The sequence below is a fragment of the Callospermophilus lateralis genome, chromosome 14 (assembly GCF_048772815.1).
Source record: "Callospermophilus lateralis isolate mCalLat2 chromosome 14, mCalLat2.hap1, whole genome shotgun sequence".
NCBI lineage: Eukaryota > Metazoa > Chordata > Mammalia > Rodentia > Sciuridae > Callospermophilus > Callospermophilus lateralis.
Window position 1 is genome coordinate 18677812 of NC_135318.1, and position 17092 is coordinate 18694903.

General features: G+C 49.9%; 1 non-coding gene across 1 annotated transcript; it reads left to right on the plus strand.

Moving 5' to 3' along the window:
• Nucleotides 1-1176: 1176 nt before the first annotated feature.
• On the plus strand, nucleotides 1177-1249 carry Trnav-cac (transfer RNA valine (anticodon CAC)). The gene has a single exon. It is a non-coding gene; the product is annotated as a tRNA-Val (tRNA).
• Nucleotides 1250-17092: the final 15843 nt, after the last annotated feature.

Here is a 17092-nt window from a genome sequence, read left to right on the forward strand (position 1 = left end):
GGAGAGTCCCACGCAGACCGCACGCACAGCAGAAAATCAGCAGAATCCCAAAGACTCTCAGGTTTAGAGCTTGGTGGCAGAAGAGGGTCACCTGCGGAGGTGGAAAAGGAGAGACCAGGAAGAGCCGGAATTTGGATGGGTGTCACCACGGGCCATAGGAGTCCCTACCGACAGTGCTATTTCAAACACGTGGCACGGGTGAATCTCCGTGCACTGCTAGGGGATGTGTCCTCGAGGTGGAACTTCTGGGTCAGAGGGCAGGGGACTGTAATTCCCGGTAATAGATGCTGCGTGTTTTCCCGCTCCACACTGCGTGAAAGTTCATCACAGACAAGATCTACCTCAGCCCTGGGTTGTCAGCGAGAGGACCCGGAAACTGCCACGTGGAGGAAAACCAGAGCTGGCTCAGGGTCCTGGGCCAACCGGGCAGGGTGCGGGTTACTGGGCGTGATCTGGCTGAGCTGATGGACACAGCACATTCTACCGGAGCAGAACCCCGGCGGGAGGCCATCCACACCATAGGAGCAGGCAGGTCCACGAGAGACCCTGGACGACAGTGCAGGAGAGAAACAGAGGCCAGCAGAGGAAGGAAGAGCTCTCCTTCTAGAACCCAGGTGACCACGAAGCTGCTGTGTGACCTTGGGCGAGTCCCTTCACCTGCCTGGTTCAGGCAGGTCCTGAACACAGGGTCTGGCCAGGCATGTCTCTCCTGCCCCCTCTGCTTTATAGCCCTGTGGTCCCCGGATAAGGAATCAGTCTTTTTTTTAATCGCAGCCACCGAAATCGAGACCCCTTTCCTGTGGGGGTTTCCCCATTCCCTGGAAGGAGCCGGGAGGCTGGGATTTCGAGACAGCTTTGACCAAAGCAGATCAGTTCAATTCAGTACGCATTTTCTGAGTGTCCTGGGTGCTAAGCCACCACCATCTTCTCTTCCTACCACCACCTTGTACCTCTGTGGTCTCTGTCAACACAGTCGCTCACCTCAAGCAAAAGGAGCAGAAGGCAAAGTCTCCAATGGGCCACAGGGATCTGTGGGTCTCACACACCTAAAAGGGTCCACACTGCAACCCCACATAAGCACTCTGCTGCCACCAAGCCTTTGCACATCCTGTCCCCTCCACCTTCTCCCCTCACTTCATTGAGGTCTCATCAGAGACAATTTCCCTGACTTGGGCTGGGGGTGTAGCTCAGGTGGTAGAGTGCTTGCCTCACATGCACAAGGCCCTGGGTTTAAGTCCCAGCACCACCAAAAAATTCCCGGACTACTTTATAGAAGGCGCCCTCCCTGCCTATCACGAATCCTGCTTGGTTCTCGCGACCTTTGTCACCACCTCCACATTACCATCCTGCCACCACACCCTAACTGTGAGGTTCATGATGACAGGGTGTCTTGCTGCCCCAGGTTAGCCACCCTGGGACAAGCTCCCTGAGGGTAGGAACCCTGTCCTGGTCACTGAGGATCCCAGGGAGAGCACTGGGAAGGGCCAAAGCACTCACGGAATGGTGGCTTCAGAGAGGTTGTGTTCTTCACACAGAGCCAGAAAGAGATGCTTTGGCCTATCATGAAGGTCCCCAGGGAGGTGGCTCCCTGTCCTCTAAAACCTCATTACTTGAAACCTCATTTACAATGTGGTCTGGTGGCTACCTTCTCAGACAGTAGGGCTGCCCTGCCCTCTGGTGGCCATTCTGCAAAGTGCATCACAGGAATGCTTGAAAAAAATTGGGGGGAAATTTTTTTATTTCTTTCTATAAGTTACCCAAAACCTTAAAGACATCTTGGAAAATATAACACACAGAGCTGGGTATGTGGCTCAGTGGTTAAATTCCCCTGGGTTCAATACTTGGTACCCCCCCAAAAAAGATATAACATACAGAAATTTAAAAATAACATCACCTTAATAATATTGATGCTAGTTGAGTTTCCAATGTTTCATCCCCAGTTCATTCACTCAATGAAGTATTTACAGAGCACCAATGTGTCCCAAGCATCAGCCAGGATAAAAATAAAAATCACAGTGCTCCTATAGCTTATCTTCTGGCTGTAACCATTCTGCACTTTTCTTTTCTTTTTTAAATATTTTTAAATATTTAAATTTAAAATTTTTTAAATATTTTTTAGTTGTAGTTGGACACGATACCTTTATTTTATTTATTTATTTTAATGTGGTGCTGAGGATCGAACCCAGGGCCTCACATATGCTAGCCGAGTGCTCTACCGCTGAGCCACAACCCCAGCCCCCATTCTGCACTTTTCTATCCCAAACCTTCACTCCATGTCATAGCCTATGTTGCCACACAACCTTCAGAAAATCACTGCTGATGGCTACTCGACAGCGCATTGAATGAACGTCTTCAGGTTTTTGTTTAATACAGCCTCTTACATGTGGCTTCTTCTGATGTGTAGAAGATTTTAGTCTCTTTGGAAAAGCAAGTTGAAGCTGGCTGAGTGGCCTCAATATACCACCACAGAACTTTTTAACTGTCTCCATGTCCTCAGTCCCTGAGGCCTGGAAGCTCCAGCCTGGAAGTCCGGACATCAACATGCCCTGGGTGTACTCAGCAACTACCCCCTGCCGGGGTGTCATTTAGGGGCTGGGGATAGAGCAGTGAAAAGACAGGCAGAGCCCTGCGCCTTCCTGAGATAACGTCAGTGTGAAACACAGTCACAAAAATAATTCTCATTACGTGCTCATGTATGAGTACCTGGAGTCCCAGCCACTGGAGGGGCTGATGCAGGAGAATCACCTGGGCCCAAGTGTTCAAGGCTAGTCAGGTCAACACTGTGAAACCCCACCTCAAAAACAAAAACACAATCATGCATCAAAGTATGGAACAGGAGCCCCAACTGAAGCCAAGGGACCACCTCCCTGAGGGGGGCTGGCTCTTATTTTGCAGGGGGCAGTACTGGGGATTGATCCTAGGGGTACGCGACCATGAGCTACATTCCAGCCCTATTTATTTTTTATTTTGAGACAGGGTCATGCTAAACTGCTGAAGCTGGCCTGGAACTTGTGATCCTCCTGCCTCAGTCTCCCAGGCAGCTGGGATTACAGGTGTGCGCCCCCACACCCAGCCCTGAGATGTCTCTTTTAAACTAAGAACTAGAGGATGCGTCCTCAGGCCTGGTGGTGAGAGGGCAAAGTGTGGGCACCTGGAGCACCGACAGTGCAGGAAGAGGGAGGAAGAGGGGGGAGGACACAGATCACACAAGCCCCTGGGAAGCGCAGGGTGTATCCCCTGTGCAACAGGAAGCCACTGTAGGGCTTGGGGCATTTGAGCAGAACTTGTCTTTTAGAAAGATCCCCTGTGACAAACATAACCAGTTAGAGAACACAATGGAAGAAAAGAGTCCATTCATAAGAGTCACACAAAGAACAACTGTTTAGAAGTACATTTATCAAGACATGTATGTCTCAGGGCGGGGGGTGTGGCTCAGTGGTACAACAATTCAGAAGTCATCTTCTCAAAAGCCCCTTTCCCACTGCTAGGACTTTCCTTCCACGGCACGGATGATAATGTGATTAAATTCTTTTTAAAGGTGTGTGACAGGATGCCTTCCCCCTCACCTGTTAACACTGAAAGTGATTGGGAAATAGCTAAATGAAAATAGCCAGTAAATCTCTAAAAAGTGATCTTACCGGGTAGTATTTTTTTTTTGGAGGGGGGGTACCAGGGATTGAACTCAGGGGCACTCAGCCACGGAACCACATCCCCAGCCCTATTTTGTATTTTATTTAGAGACGGGGTCTCACTCACCATTGCTGAGGCTGAGGTTGGCTTTGAACTCACGATCCTCCTGCCTCCACCTCCCGAGCCGCTGGGATTACACGCGCTGTGCCACCACGCCTGGCTGAAAACACCAGATTGTTTGTGGAAAGGGAAATACGTAAAGCCATTTTGGCAAACTGGTAATTTGGCAAAAGCTCTCAGTATTCTAACCGCAGCAAGTCTACCTTTTGTGTGTGGACTGGGGTCTGAACCCAGGGCACTTCACCACCAAGCCATGTCCACAGCCCTTTTATTTTTATTTTGTGACAGGATCTTGATAAGTTGCTGAGGATCTTGCTCCATTGCTGAGGCTGGTCTCGAACTTGGGCTCTTTCTGCCTCCCCTTCTGAGTCACTGGGATTACAGGCGTGTACATGTAGCTGTGGTTGGTGCTTTTGCAAGGGCTAGTGCAGACATACATATACAGTTATACGTGCACGTGCAATTACATTATCCACACACTTACACATGGGAGCATTTATATGCTTTGAAAAAACTGGGAAGGCATACAGAAGAAAGTGGGTGCTGCTGAGCAGTCGGCCTGCAGCCTGAGGGCCAGGGGAAGGGGGAGAGGCCTCTACCTTTGGTTCTCACCTAATATCCACCCCAGCTCTCTGAACTCCCACTGTGAGAACATCGGACTCCTTGTCATAGGACCAAAGTATGTTGTCTTACTGCTGGCATTTTAAGATCACTCAGGCTGCAGTGGCGTCAACTCACCCAGGGACCTCTCGGCGAGGAGATACGGATGGTCATTCAGTTAGGACAGGGCACAGCTGGAATGGGGACCATGATGGCTGAAAAGAAAGGAACGGATTCCAGATTTACTTAAAGGGACTCAAAAGCGTTACCATTCTCGGCTCCCGGGGCCACTCTTCCATCCTCCTCTCTGCCCCATGATAAGTGTCATCCTGTGAGCTCAGAGCTACAGAGTGGAGACTGCTGCGAGGAAGGCACTGTGGGGCTTGAGCTGGCTCGGCCGGCCCCATGCACCCCTCACAGGTGCAGGCCGCAGCCCCAGGTTGGAGCCTCCTTGGCACTTGCAAGATGCCAAGCATCAGCAGGTGCAGTGCCCACCTGCACACACCTCGGCGCTCCCTGCCCAGCCCTGACGGGCTCTCCTGACTGCGTGCACGAGGTTCAAGAGGCAGCTCAAACCCCCCTGCCTCCCTGACCCCAGCCCACACTCCCTGCCTGGCCCAGTCCCCCAAGCTTTCCTTCTCTCGCCCCGAGCACCTCCAGTCTCCAGGAAGGGGGCCTTCTCTGGCCTTCATCACAGCCTTTCCCACCCGGCCTTCCTTACGCCCTGTAGGCCCCAAATCAATGACCACAGATCTGTCCCAGAACCACCTGAGAAAGTCACAAGGGCTTCTCAGAGGAGGCAACATCTGAGCTGGGCCTTGAAGCAAGAAGAGGAATGAGCTTCTTCCAGATAAAAACAAGAAAAAAGGGCATGCGCTGAGGGCTTGGTGGGGCTGGGTTAGAGGCGGCCAGGCTGTGAGGTGTCCCTGGGTGCTCCAGGCGGGAGGGAAACTCCACCCCCTGCCCCTCCCACCACAACCACTGCTCACACAGGTTGTGTGGCCACCTCCACGTGAGGCCCAGCTTCTCTACCAGGCTCTGAATTCCTCAAGGATGGGCTGTGGCCCTGCACCCAGCGTGCCTGGCTCACACCAGGGCCTCGGGTACATAGCAGATGTTCAACAAATGTTTCTTGACCTAAAAAAAAAGCCCAGATATTTGCAATTGTGGTGGTCACACGTCTGTAAATACAGATCAACATTCATTGAGTTGTATACTTAAAATTTGTTCACGTCACCCTTTGTGAATATGCCCCAGGGAAGCTGACCAGACAGCATCTGGGCTTCGAGGTTCAGCAGGTCCTCTCACATCACTTATGTAACCCAGACACCAGCCCCATTCCACATATGGAGAAACTGAGGCCATCCCACCGTGGCAGAGTTGAGTCTTTCCCTCAGAGTTTGGTACCCATGGGATTAGGACCCAGCAGGCTTTCAGAGGCTGTGAGCCAGCTGTGGTTGAGAGAATCCAAGAGGTAGAGGCCACAGCCTGTAATGGCTGCTACTATCTTGCCCTCAGGAAGCTCAGCCCCTGTGGGAGAAGGTTCTGAAGGCCAGCTGTGCTCAGCGGGGCTCCTCAGGCCAGTGTGGGCAATACTAGGAGACATCTCCTGCCACCTTTCCTGCACAACCCCCCTTCTGTTCCGCAAGGACCATGATCTTTCCCTAGGGCAGATATTAGGGTTCTGCACCAGATTCCCTCCAAGCCAGGCCCTCCATTGCAAATGGGGCTGCCAGGGTTAGCAAGTAAAAATGTAGGACCTGGGGACTGGAGTAGGGGCTCAGGGGCAGAGCGCTTGCCTGGCATGTGGGAGGCCCTGAGTTCGATCCCCAGCACCACATATAAATAAAATAAAAGATCCATTGACAACTAATGTGTGTGTGTGTGTGTGTGTGTGTGTGTGTGTATATATATATATATATATATATTTTTTTTTTTTTTTTAAGTGCAGGACCTGCCAGTTACAGTGGCTGCACAACCACTGTGTTCGAGATGTGGCCCTCTGCTCCCCGAGGAGGCCTGAGGAAGCAAAGAAGGTCCCTCGCCGGCCCTTACTGCTTTTGCCTTGCTGGGGAGAAAATCTCGGGTGCCACCTTCAGGAATTGTGTCCCAGAGGACCCCAGGATGCCCGCCAGGGGAGGGTGACGCAGGTGACAGCTCCTCCAGCTGTACTTGGCTGCCCCTGTCACTGCCACTCAAAGCCTAAGCGTGACACTGTGTGGGTAGAAGGGGTGGGGGGTGTCCTTGTATTTTTCTCCACAAATCTGAATGCGAAAAGGCACTGCGGAGAATTTTGCTCACTTGGAAAAAGCAGTAATAAAGGTGGCATGGTATGAAGTCAATAATGCAGAATAGAGGAACACTTAGGTAAAGGTCCAAACCTTATGCCCAATAACCCCACTGCCTGCGAGTTTATCCTAAACAAATAGTTGAAAAGAATAAAAATGCTATATGCATAATCATGTTCATATGGCATTATTGGCAGTAGCTAAAAACTGGAAACAACAACTGGCTAAGTAAACCATTTTACACCCTCAAGATGGAATGCCAGGCCACCACTACGCCATATACAAGGGCTGCCGAAACTTGTTTGTAATATAATCTTCCTGGAAAATTGTTCAATATAAAATGGCACATATTTGGGTATCACAACTCCTTCAGAAACGGTTTTCCTTTCAGTTGAAAACAAATTAGATCAGTGTGGATTCACATGCATTTATAAGGAATAACATAAACCAGGCACAGCGTCCCACACACCTGGAATCCCAGCGACTCAAGAGCCTGAGGCAGGAGGATCACAAGTTCAAGACCAGTCTGGACAATGTAACAAGACCCTGTCTCAAAAAATAAAAAAATGAAAAGGACTGGGGATGTAGCTCAGTAGCAGAGTGCTCCCGGGTTCCAGTACTGCACAAGAAGAGAAAGGAAGACAGGGAGGGAGGGAGGGAGGAAGGAGTAACCTGGTGGGATTTGAGAGATTTTCTTTATAATGTTTCTGTTGTCAATGGAGGGAAGGTTGAGCAATCCAAGGCAGCTAGAAGAGAGGAGGGATCCCTAGTGCATCGTGGGGAAGGCCCAGGTGCCCTCCCAGCCACTCCAGGCCCGCCTCTGTGATTTGGGCAAATCAGGGCACACCCCCTGGTTGCAGTGTCCCACCAGTCGAGTGGCTCTATCTAAGAGGGTTACTGTGAAGTCATATTGGCCAAGCTCAGGCAGCGGCCATCATCTCGGCCCGCAGCACAGTTAACTCACTAACCTGGACCAACTCACGGACATCTTCCACCAACCAGAAGAAGGACACTACAGGGCGCCCTTTGGCATCTCCCATCTTTCCCGGCCTTCTGGGCCTCAGAGCCAAACCTGCAGGCTCACAGAGTAGGCGGGAAGGACTAAGCCCAAGCATGCCCTCAGAGTATCTTCTCCACCCCAGGAGGCCACCGGCCTTCTTTACTTCCGCCCAAAGGAAGCATCTGGGTGACCTCTGGGAAGAAAGGATCCCTTGGTAAAGAGGCAGGCAGCTGGGGCTGGGTCCTAGCCATCTCACTGAACACCTGATATATTGAGAGATTTTATGTTTTTGTTTGTTGAAGGATTGGGGATTGAACCCAAGGTCTCATACATACTAGGCAAATGCTCTGTCTCTGAGCCACATCCTCCTCCCTTTTTAGTTTATTGTAAGACTGGTTGTAAATTGTCCAGGCTGGCCTTGAACTTACTATCTTCCTGCCCCATTCTCCAGAGCAGCTTTGATTACAGGTGTGCATTGTGTCTGGTTCTAATATACACATCTTAAGCCTCACAACAACCCTGGGGTTGTGCACATTTCATAGATGAAAAAACTGAGTCTTGAAAAAGGTTGATTGTCTCAGGCAAGAGCTAGGATTTGGACTCGGGTCTGTTTTTTTCTGCTTGGCTACACTATGTTCCTATCCCTGATTAAGATCCATACTCCTAGGTTTGATTCCTCTAGCTGCTGCAGTCTTGGAAATGTGAGCTTCTCAGTTGTAGAGTTGGGGCGTCAATGTTCGTGTCCTAATTTTTCCAAAAGCTGAGAAGTCTCAAAAAGGTCTGAGGCTAGCCAGCCAGTAACTAGTACTTTCTATTGACTTTTGTTCACAAATCTGAGTCCCCAACTAGCCTGTGTGCTCTTTAATGCAGGCCCTCTGCCTGCATTAAAGAGCACGGGCAAGCCAGGGGCAGGCCCCGCAGCCAAAATCTCTGACTCTGTCTTCCAGGGGCGGTTTACTGCTGTGGGTCCTGAGCCCTTGGACCTGCAATGACACCTCAGACGTTTATGCTACAATGCTCAGGTAGGGGCACCAAGTAGTAGCTCCTCTAGGCTGTGCCGCCCACCAGGAGACCTCAGCTGCACAGGACTGAAAGGCCACGTCAGTGTGCAGGGCCCGCCCAGGTGGGGAGGGACCTTCCTGAGCCTGCGGACAGCCCAGTTGGCTGCGAGGAGGAACCGGCGCTGCTGACCCCGAGGCTCCATTCCAGCGGAGGCTGGCGCGCATGCGTGCGAGGGGGCCAGAGGAGTCCCTTGGGCTGCGCAGGCGACCTGTCTCTCTGAGTCCCTTAATGGAGGGTCCCCACCAGCACCACCCTTTGCTGTTTTTCTTCCAACTATGCTAGGAGGGTTCTTTTTTTTCTTCGTTTTGTTTTTTTACAAAAATATATGTAAGTGAATGTAGATCAGTGAAGGAACATGCTAGAATGCCCACTCCAACAGCTAATGGCGCCTTCCAAGGAATAGACAAAAAAACCTAAATGTCTTAAATTGTAGTCCTTCTAGGCAATAATCATTGCAAAGCAAAATGTTAATTAACAAAAATCAATTAACAATATGATTTCATTTATTTAATTATTTTTATGGAGGTATAAGAGTGGTCCACCTTATGCTTTGAATATAACCCTTGCTGCTCTGCCATTGCAACTTATTTTTCAAGTGGACATGTCTCTTTCCCTTCCTCTCTCCCTGCTCCTTCCTAACCTCTCTCCCTCACTAATCTCAGGGGAAACAGGGTTATCTTTCTTCCCCCTCCTAGGCAGAGTCTCTGTCCTTGAGTACACACCCACTATAGGAACAAGTAACCCAGACTTGTGGATGATACCAGAAGATCTCAGAAATGACTGTCTTCCAAATTAACAAGCGAATTATAACTTCAGAAAGACCCGTTCCTGCTGATGGACAGAATCACAGCTCCTGGAGCAGGAGTCCCCTGTGTTGCTCCTTTGCTAGCAAAGCAATAAACCTTCTTTTTCCTTTTTCTCCAAACCGTGTCCTCATTATTAAATGGGCATCAGGGACATGGACAGAGTTTTCTATTACAACAGTGGTGCCAAGGACTGAACCCAGGGCCTGGGTAGCATACTAAGCAAGTGCTCTACCACTGAGCTACACCCTTGGCCCTAATATGATTTTTTTTTATTCTAATATTTATTTTTTAATTTTAAGTGGACACAACATCTTTATTTTACATTTATGTAGTGCTGAGGATCGAACTCAGTGCCTCAAGCATGCTGGGTGAGCGCTCCACCACTGAGCCACACCCCAGCCTCTAATATGATTTTATTTTATTTTTAAGTTTTTTTTTTTTAGGCGGACACAATATCTTTATTTTTTATTTTTATGTGGTGTTGAGGATCGAACCCAGTGCCTCACAAATACCAGGCGAGCGCGCTACTGCTTGAGCCACATCCCCAGGCCCCCTAATATGATTTTAAACGAGTAAAGTTGTATATGTATCTAAATGAAGAAATTCCAACTGAGTATCTCCAGGAGTTGGGACTTTGACTCTTACTGCCCTCTGTTTTGGGGTAGTTTTTAAATTACTGTAATCATTAAACACTCCCCCCCACCGAGTTTGAGGCCAGTGAGCTAAGACCCCAACTCTTTTTTTTAATGTTTATTTTTTAGTTGTAATTTGGCACAATGCGTTTATTTTATTTATTTTTATGTGGTGCTGAGGATTGAACCCAGGGCCTCACACGTGCTAGGCAAGCGCTCTACCGCTGAGCCACAACTCCAGCCCTAGACCCCCAACTCTTAAAAGAAAGGCAAGGTTGATTTTTAATTCAAGTTCAGGGACAAAAGTTCATGGTATATTGATTTTTTTTAAGCCTATGGCTCACTCTCATAATAGATGTTGCCTTGAACGCACAAGTCATCCTCCCTGTGGGCAGAAGCTGGGTGGGTGGAAACAGCCTGGTGGACTGGTGAGTCCTGCCCTCTGGCCAGCTTCTACCTGGCGGGTTACAAAGACTGTATGGTCCTCAATTGTTTCATCTACAGAATGGACCTAATTGCCTAAGCACTGGCCTTCTCCTGAGAATTAAATGGGATAATTCCTGTATAGGACTTGGCACAAGTCTGGACTTGGGAAGTGGAGCTGCTGCTGGCAGCTGCAGGGGGCTGGCATGTACTCCGTGGGCACGCAGTGATGGCTATTACTTCCTTTCTCCTGGCCTTTGTGTGCTGAGGACATAACCAGGCATTTCTGCAGCTAAGTGGGAACGAATGCAGAGGTCCTGGACGTTAAGCAAATCTGAGCACAGTAGGCCCAATTTGTGAGAGGGAGAGTCAGGTGGGTGATTTGTAGTGCCCAGACAAGTTCTGAAATCCAGGCATTTTCCCTGTGCACCCTGTGACCATAGCAGGGTTCAGATCAATCTGCAAAATGGGATAAGTGTTTCTAATGCAGAAGGTGGTGATGATTAAGTTGATAGGAATTTGGAGGTACAGAAAAGGAAAGATAGACTGAAGCTTAAAATGTACTAGGGTTGTGGCTCAGTGGTAGAGCACTTGCCTGGTACGTGTGAGGCACTGGGTTTAATCCCCAGCACCACATTAAAAAAGAAAGAAAGAAAGAAAGGAAGAAAGAAAGAAAGGAAGGAAGGAAGGAAGGAAGGAAGAAAGAAAGAAAACAAAGGTATTGTGTCCATTTACTACTAAAAAAAAAATTTTAAAGAGGAGGAATTGGGATTCAGAAAATGCCCATGTACCTTTGAAATGCAAAGCAAGCATTCCTGAGTAACCTAGCCCAAGTCCTTCACCTGTGCCCTTGATCTGCATCCTTGACTTTGATGCACAAGCCTAGAAAACTGGCACCAAGTTGGTGCAACTCTCCCTGGCTCCACCTCTATCTAGCCCTAAGAAACCCTCCCTCTATAAATATTACTGTCCCACACCAAAGGGTTGCGTTGCTACCTCTAGAGAGCCCCTACATTGTCCCTTGAATGCAACTCTGCTTCCTTAGGTACATCGGTCTGTCTCTGATTGGCATGTGCTGAAATTCTTTCCCAACACATATTTCAAGGACTCCACTTGTCTTGAGTCCCCCTGTCTGGGAACTCCTTCAGACCTCCAGTGACAAATGAGTTGATACAGAATGGCTTGTGTGCACACGGAGCACCTGATGACTGCATAACAGTCATACCTGACCCAGCCAGCCCTGGGCACACTGTGGAAATGATGGAGAAGGCAGACTGTAAACAGTAAGCATAATCATCAGTAGGAATTTCTGAGGTTGGCAGTTATGAAAATAATAAATAGACTAGAGAGCAGTGGCCATAGAGTATGTGGAGTAGCCAAGGAGTACCCTTCATGCTGGGCGCAGTGGCGCTCACCTGTAATCCCAGCAACTTCCAGGCTGAGACAGGAGGATCACAAGTTCCAAATCAGCCTCAGGCACTTAGACCCTGTTTCAAAATAAAAAAGATCTAAATGCAATGGTACACACCTGTAATCCCAGAGATTTGGGGGGCTGAGGCAGGAGGATTGCAAGCTCGAGACCAGCTTCAGCAACTTAGTGAGGTCTTACGCAACTTAGCAAGACTGTCTCAAAATAAAAGGGGCTGGGGAGATGGCTCAGTGGTACACCACCCCTGTGCTCAATCCCCAGTATCCCACCTCAAATTAAAAAAAGAAAGAGGGGTTGGGAATGTAGCTCAGTGATAGAGCCAGTGGGTTCAATCCCCCAATAACTCACACTCACACACACTCTCACACACACACACACACACACAGTGCACCTCTCTGAGCTGAGACTAGATGAAGGAGGCAAGCCAGGGAGAGCCGGGCGATGAGCAAGGCCTCCAGGCAGAGAGCCCAGCATGTGCACAAAAGCCCTGCAATGGCAGAATTTGATCTGCTCACAGGAAAGAAGGCCCACGTGACTGGAATGTTGTTGAGGACAGTGGGCTTCATGGGACAAGGTGGGAGGGCTTCCGCTTTTTACCATTGCACACAACTAAAGGGTTTTTCAAAAAAGATTTGATTCAGGCTGAGTGTGTACTTGCTGTGCATGTGCAAGGCCCTGGGTTCTAGCCTCAACTCAGCTAAAACAAAGAAACAAACAGAGGGTTTTGAGGGGCTTTTTTTTTTTTAATTTTTTTATTTATTTATTTTTTTAAACTTTTTAAGAGAGAGAGAGAGAGAGAGAGAGAATTTTTTAATATTTATTTTTCAGTTTTCGGCAGACACAACATCTTTCTTTGTATGTGGTGTTGAGGATCGAACCCGGGCCGCACGCATGCCAGGCGAACGCGCTACCGCTTGAGCCACATCCCCAGCCCTGTATTTTATTTTTATTAATATTTTTTAGCTGTCAATGGACCTTTATTTCATTTATTTATATGCGGTGCTGAGAATCGAACCCAGTGACTCACACATGCTGGGCAAGCACTCTACCACTGAGCCCTAGCCCCAGCCCCTAGGGTTTGGTTTTAATGAAATTATTGTGTGTGTTGAACAGGTTGGAAAGGATGGGAAAAGAAGGAAGGAGACCTGTTGTGGGAGGATGGGGACAGAGACCAGTTAGGGGACAGATGATGGGGTCAAAGTGGCATCAGTGAAGACAGTGAAAAGTGGCTGAATTGGGACTTTATTTCAGTACTGGGGATTAGAACCCAGAGGTGCTTTACCACTGAGCTATATCTACAGTCCTTTTTTTTTTGGAGGAGGGGTACCGGAGATTGAACTCAGGGGCACTCAGCCACTGAGCCACATCCCCAGTCCTAATTTTTTTAAACATTTATTTTTTAGTTGTAGGTGGACACAATACCTTTATTTTCTTTTTTATGTGGTGCTGAGGATCGAACTCAGGGCCTTGCTTGTGCTAGGCAAGTGCTCTACTGCTGGGCCACAGCCCTCCCCACCCCCCAACCCCCCCCCCCCGCCAGCTTTATTTTGTATTTATTTAGAGACAGGGTCCCACTGAGTTGCTTAGGGCCTCACTTTTTCTGAGGCTGGCTTTGAACTCATGATCCTCCTGCCTCAGCCTCCTGAGCTCTGGGATGACAGGCGTCTGCCACCGCACCTGGCTGAGGATATATTTACAGGTGAGTACTGCTGGTAGACGAGAAGTAGGTTGTGATATTAAGAGGGGATCAAGGATGAGACCCAAGGTCCTGATGCCAGTTAAGTACAAGCTGCTAAAAGAACTGAAGGCTGGGAGCAAGTTGGAAAGGAACCCAACATTTCCATTTTGACAGTTCACATTTGAGATGCCCACCCAACACGGGAGCCGAGAGGCCACCCAGGCCTTGGGTTCCGTGAGCCGGGGCCTCCAGAGGAGGACAGGGGAAGACAGGCCTGAAAGCCCTCCCACATTAGAGAACAGAAGAACCATGGGGTAGGAAGCCCAGGGAAGCAGGGGTTTCAGGGAGGTGAAAGTCGCGTAGGGCCCAGCGCCCGAGCAGTCAGGTGAGAGCAGAGGTGCAGGTCCAGGGCCTGGGGAAGGCACCCAGAGGGGAGGACCTCAGCGCCATCAACAGAGTGCTGTCAGGTTTTGCTGAAAAGCGGAACAGAGAACTAGGCAGCGCCTGGAGAGGGCAGTCGGGAGGCTCCTTGTTCGTGTGCATGTGCACGTGCATGAAGGCATGCTGGTGTGCTCCCGGGAGAGAAATGATGGCATTAGACAGAGGGAGCCGCCGCCTGAGAAGCAGCCAGGGAGGGAGAGCTGAGCTGAGCTGAGCAGAGAGCTGGGGAGACAGCAGGCGAGTGGGCTTGGAGGGGGAGGCACAGGGAGATAAGGACCTGGGGGACCAGAGCTGGCCTGTTGCTGTGCCAGGCAAGTGGTGGCCTTTCTGGGTATTTCGCTCTGCCACCCCTTTCATAGGTGATGGGGAGGGCGGCGCGTGCAGGGGATTCCAGCAGGGCCAAAGCTTCTCTGGAGGCTCCAAGTCCCTCTCTTGACCCACGTTTGCCAGAATGGACCAGAGTCCTTGGTTGAGGGAGACAGGCTCCAGTGCTACCTCGTCCCCAGATCCTGGGTTACAGCCACCACAGGCTAAATGCTTTGGGAAAGAAGACAAAACTCAAGTTTCCTCTGAGAGGACTGAGGCCCAGGGTCACAGGGTTCAGACGGGGTAGGGTGGGGGCCCAAATGTGAGGTCTGTCTTCCAGGCAGGACGTAATGCAGGCACCTGGGCCCTGGGGTTGAATATTTAGGGGCTGGCCAGGTTGGTCTCTGAAGTTCGAGTCTCTATAAGCTACTATTTTAGTTGCCATTCCTCAGAGACCTCCCCACTTAACCCCCAAACCAACAGGAGGGAGAATGTCACCAGGGGAGGGCTGCATCTTTTTTTTTTTTTTGGTGGTGCTTGGGACCTCACTCAGGACCTGGACCATACGGGTCAAGGGCTCTGCCACTGAGCTACATTCCCAGTCTGGGCTGCATCCTTTCCAAGTTCATTGGAGCCAAGGAGATAAGGGAGCATTGTGGGTACACTAGGACTCCTGTCCCCCTTAGAGGAACTTTCCTGTGTCCTCACCTGCAACACAGCAGCTGTTCATCTAACAGCACCCCCTGCCCCCTGTCATCACCCTGCAGTTATACCCCCTGCCCATCCTGGGCTCCTCTACCCTGCTCCCTGCGGGTTTGGCCTCACAACCCAGCTGGCTCCCAGGCAGCCCTTGGTGACCCTCCCACCTCTGTTCCACTAGACCCCCCAGGCAGCCTTACTGAACCCTAAGCCAGGCTTGGGTGTGCGGGTCCCTGCCATGGTCCCTGCCATACCTAAACAGAGTGCTGGGACGGTGGGGGGGGGGACCCACCTAGGCAGTCTCTGTGGACCTATCACTTCATGACTACCTTGACTCCTGCCAGCGCTGACCCTTACCCTGTCCTCCCCACCCCTTGGCCATCAAGTGACGCCTTGTTTAAACAAGCTTCACCAGTTTTTACTAAGCAAATGGCCCAGCTGCTCACCCGCCATAACTTCTCCCATCCCTGGCTCAGATACATGGTGATCCCCACCTCTTTCCACCCTCCCATCTCTCCTTAGTCTTGGAACTAATCTCAGAGATCCCATCTGAGTTCTGTCCCCAGGATTCCTCCAGGTAAGCTGATTTCAAAATCCAGTGACTAAATTGTGTTGCTTCTTCCTCTTCACTGTCATGGAGTCTGGCCCCTCCTGTTCTGTCTCTTCTGTATGTGGACACTTTATGATAATATGAAGGCCTCACCAGATGTGGCCGCTGATTTTGGACTTCCAGCCTCCAGAACCATGAGCTGACTAAATTTCTTTCCTTTATAAATTACCCATCTTCAGGTATTCTGTTGCAGCAACAGAAAACAGACTAAGACAATACATTTCTGAATTGGTTTGTTTCTGAATGGAGACCCTCAGAGCTGAAGCTCTACTGCCTGTCTGCTAGCCTCTTGGAAGAAATCAAGTAAATGTCAGGAACCAATCAAAATATCCATCTATTTTTCTCCATTTAGTCTCATTTCTGGGAATCCATTTTAAAAGAAAAAAAATACAAAATATAGGGGGGAAAGCCAAAACATAAAGACGTTTATTGAAGCTCTATAGCTAAAATAAAATTATATATATATTTATATAGAAACAAACATTCAACAAGAAAACACCATGCAGCCATTTGAAAAAACAAAAACAAAAAAAAAGTTCTACATCAACATTGAAAAATATTGAGAAAAAAGTAGGATAAAAGTTAAATGTACACTTACAACTTTGTAAGGAAAAAACGGAGAGAAAAGGTGCCCATGACAAAGCCGGTTAGTCTGTCGGGGTCCCCTCTTTTGTCAAACTTTCCCCTAATGACGTGTTTGCTGCCAGGAGAGCGCTGCCGTCTGAACCTTCCACGAGTCTGGTGTAGAAAGAACCTCAAGCCGCCCTCCTCAGGAGCCCAACCATGGCTGGGCCCACCGGGCGCTTGGGAGACAAAGCCCAGCACAGAGTGGCCGAGGTCCTGGGGCTGAGTGTGAGGGAACAGTCCCAGTCCTTACAGTATTCAGACTATCACTTCAGGCGGCTAGGGTAGGGGCCTAGAGACTGAAGCAGAGTCACAAGGGGCTCTGCAGGTCACACAGCATTGGCCACTTGCAAGTCGGTTCTGAGGGCCAGGCAGCAGGGGAACCCAGACGTGGGTCTGAAGGGAGACCAGCAACCCCTCAGAGGGCCACCCAGTTCCTCTCCCTAGCCAAGGGTTCCCCTGCACCCAAGACACCTCCTGCACTGTGGGCGCGGGGGACCGAGGTCTGCCTTACGCTGAGCTCACACTGGCCACCAGCAGTGTGGCCCAGCCCTGCGGGTGTCTGCAAATATGTCCTCCCAATGCTGGCTCCTAAGACAAATGGCTGGGTTCCTTCCAGGAATGCTCCCCAATCCAGACTGTCTACCTCCCTGGCTACTCCCCTCTGGACTCTGGTTTGTTGACAAAACCCTGTTGAGAGGGCACTGCTGCTGGTGACCAGGGGTCCTCCCCCACCGCCATCTG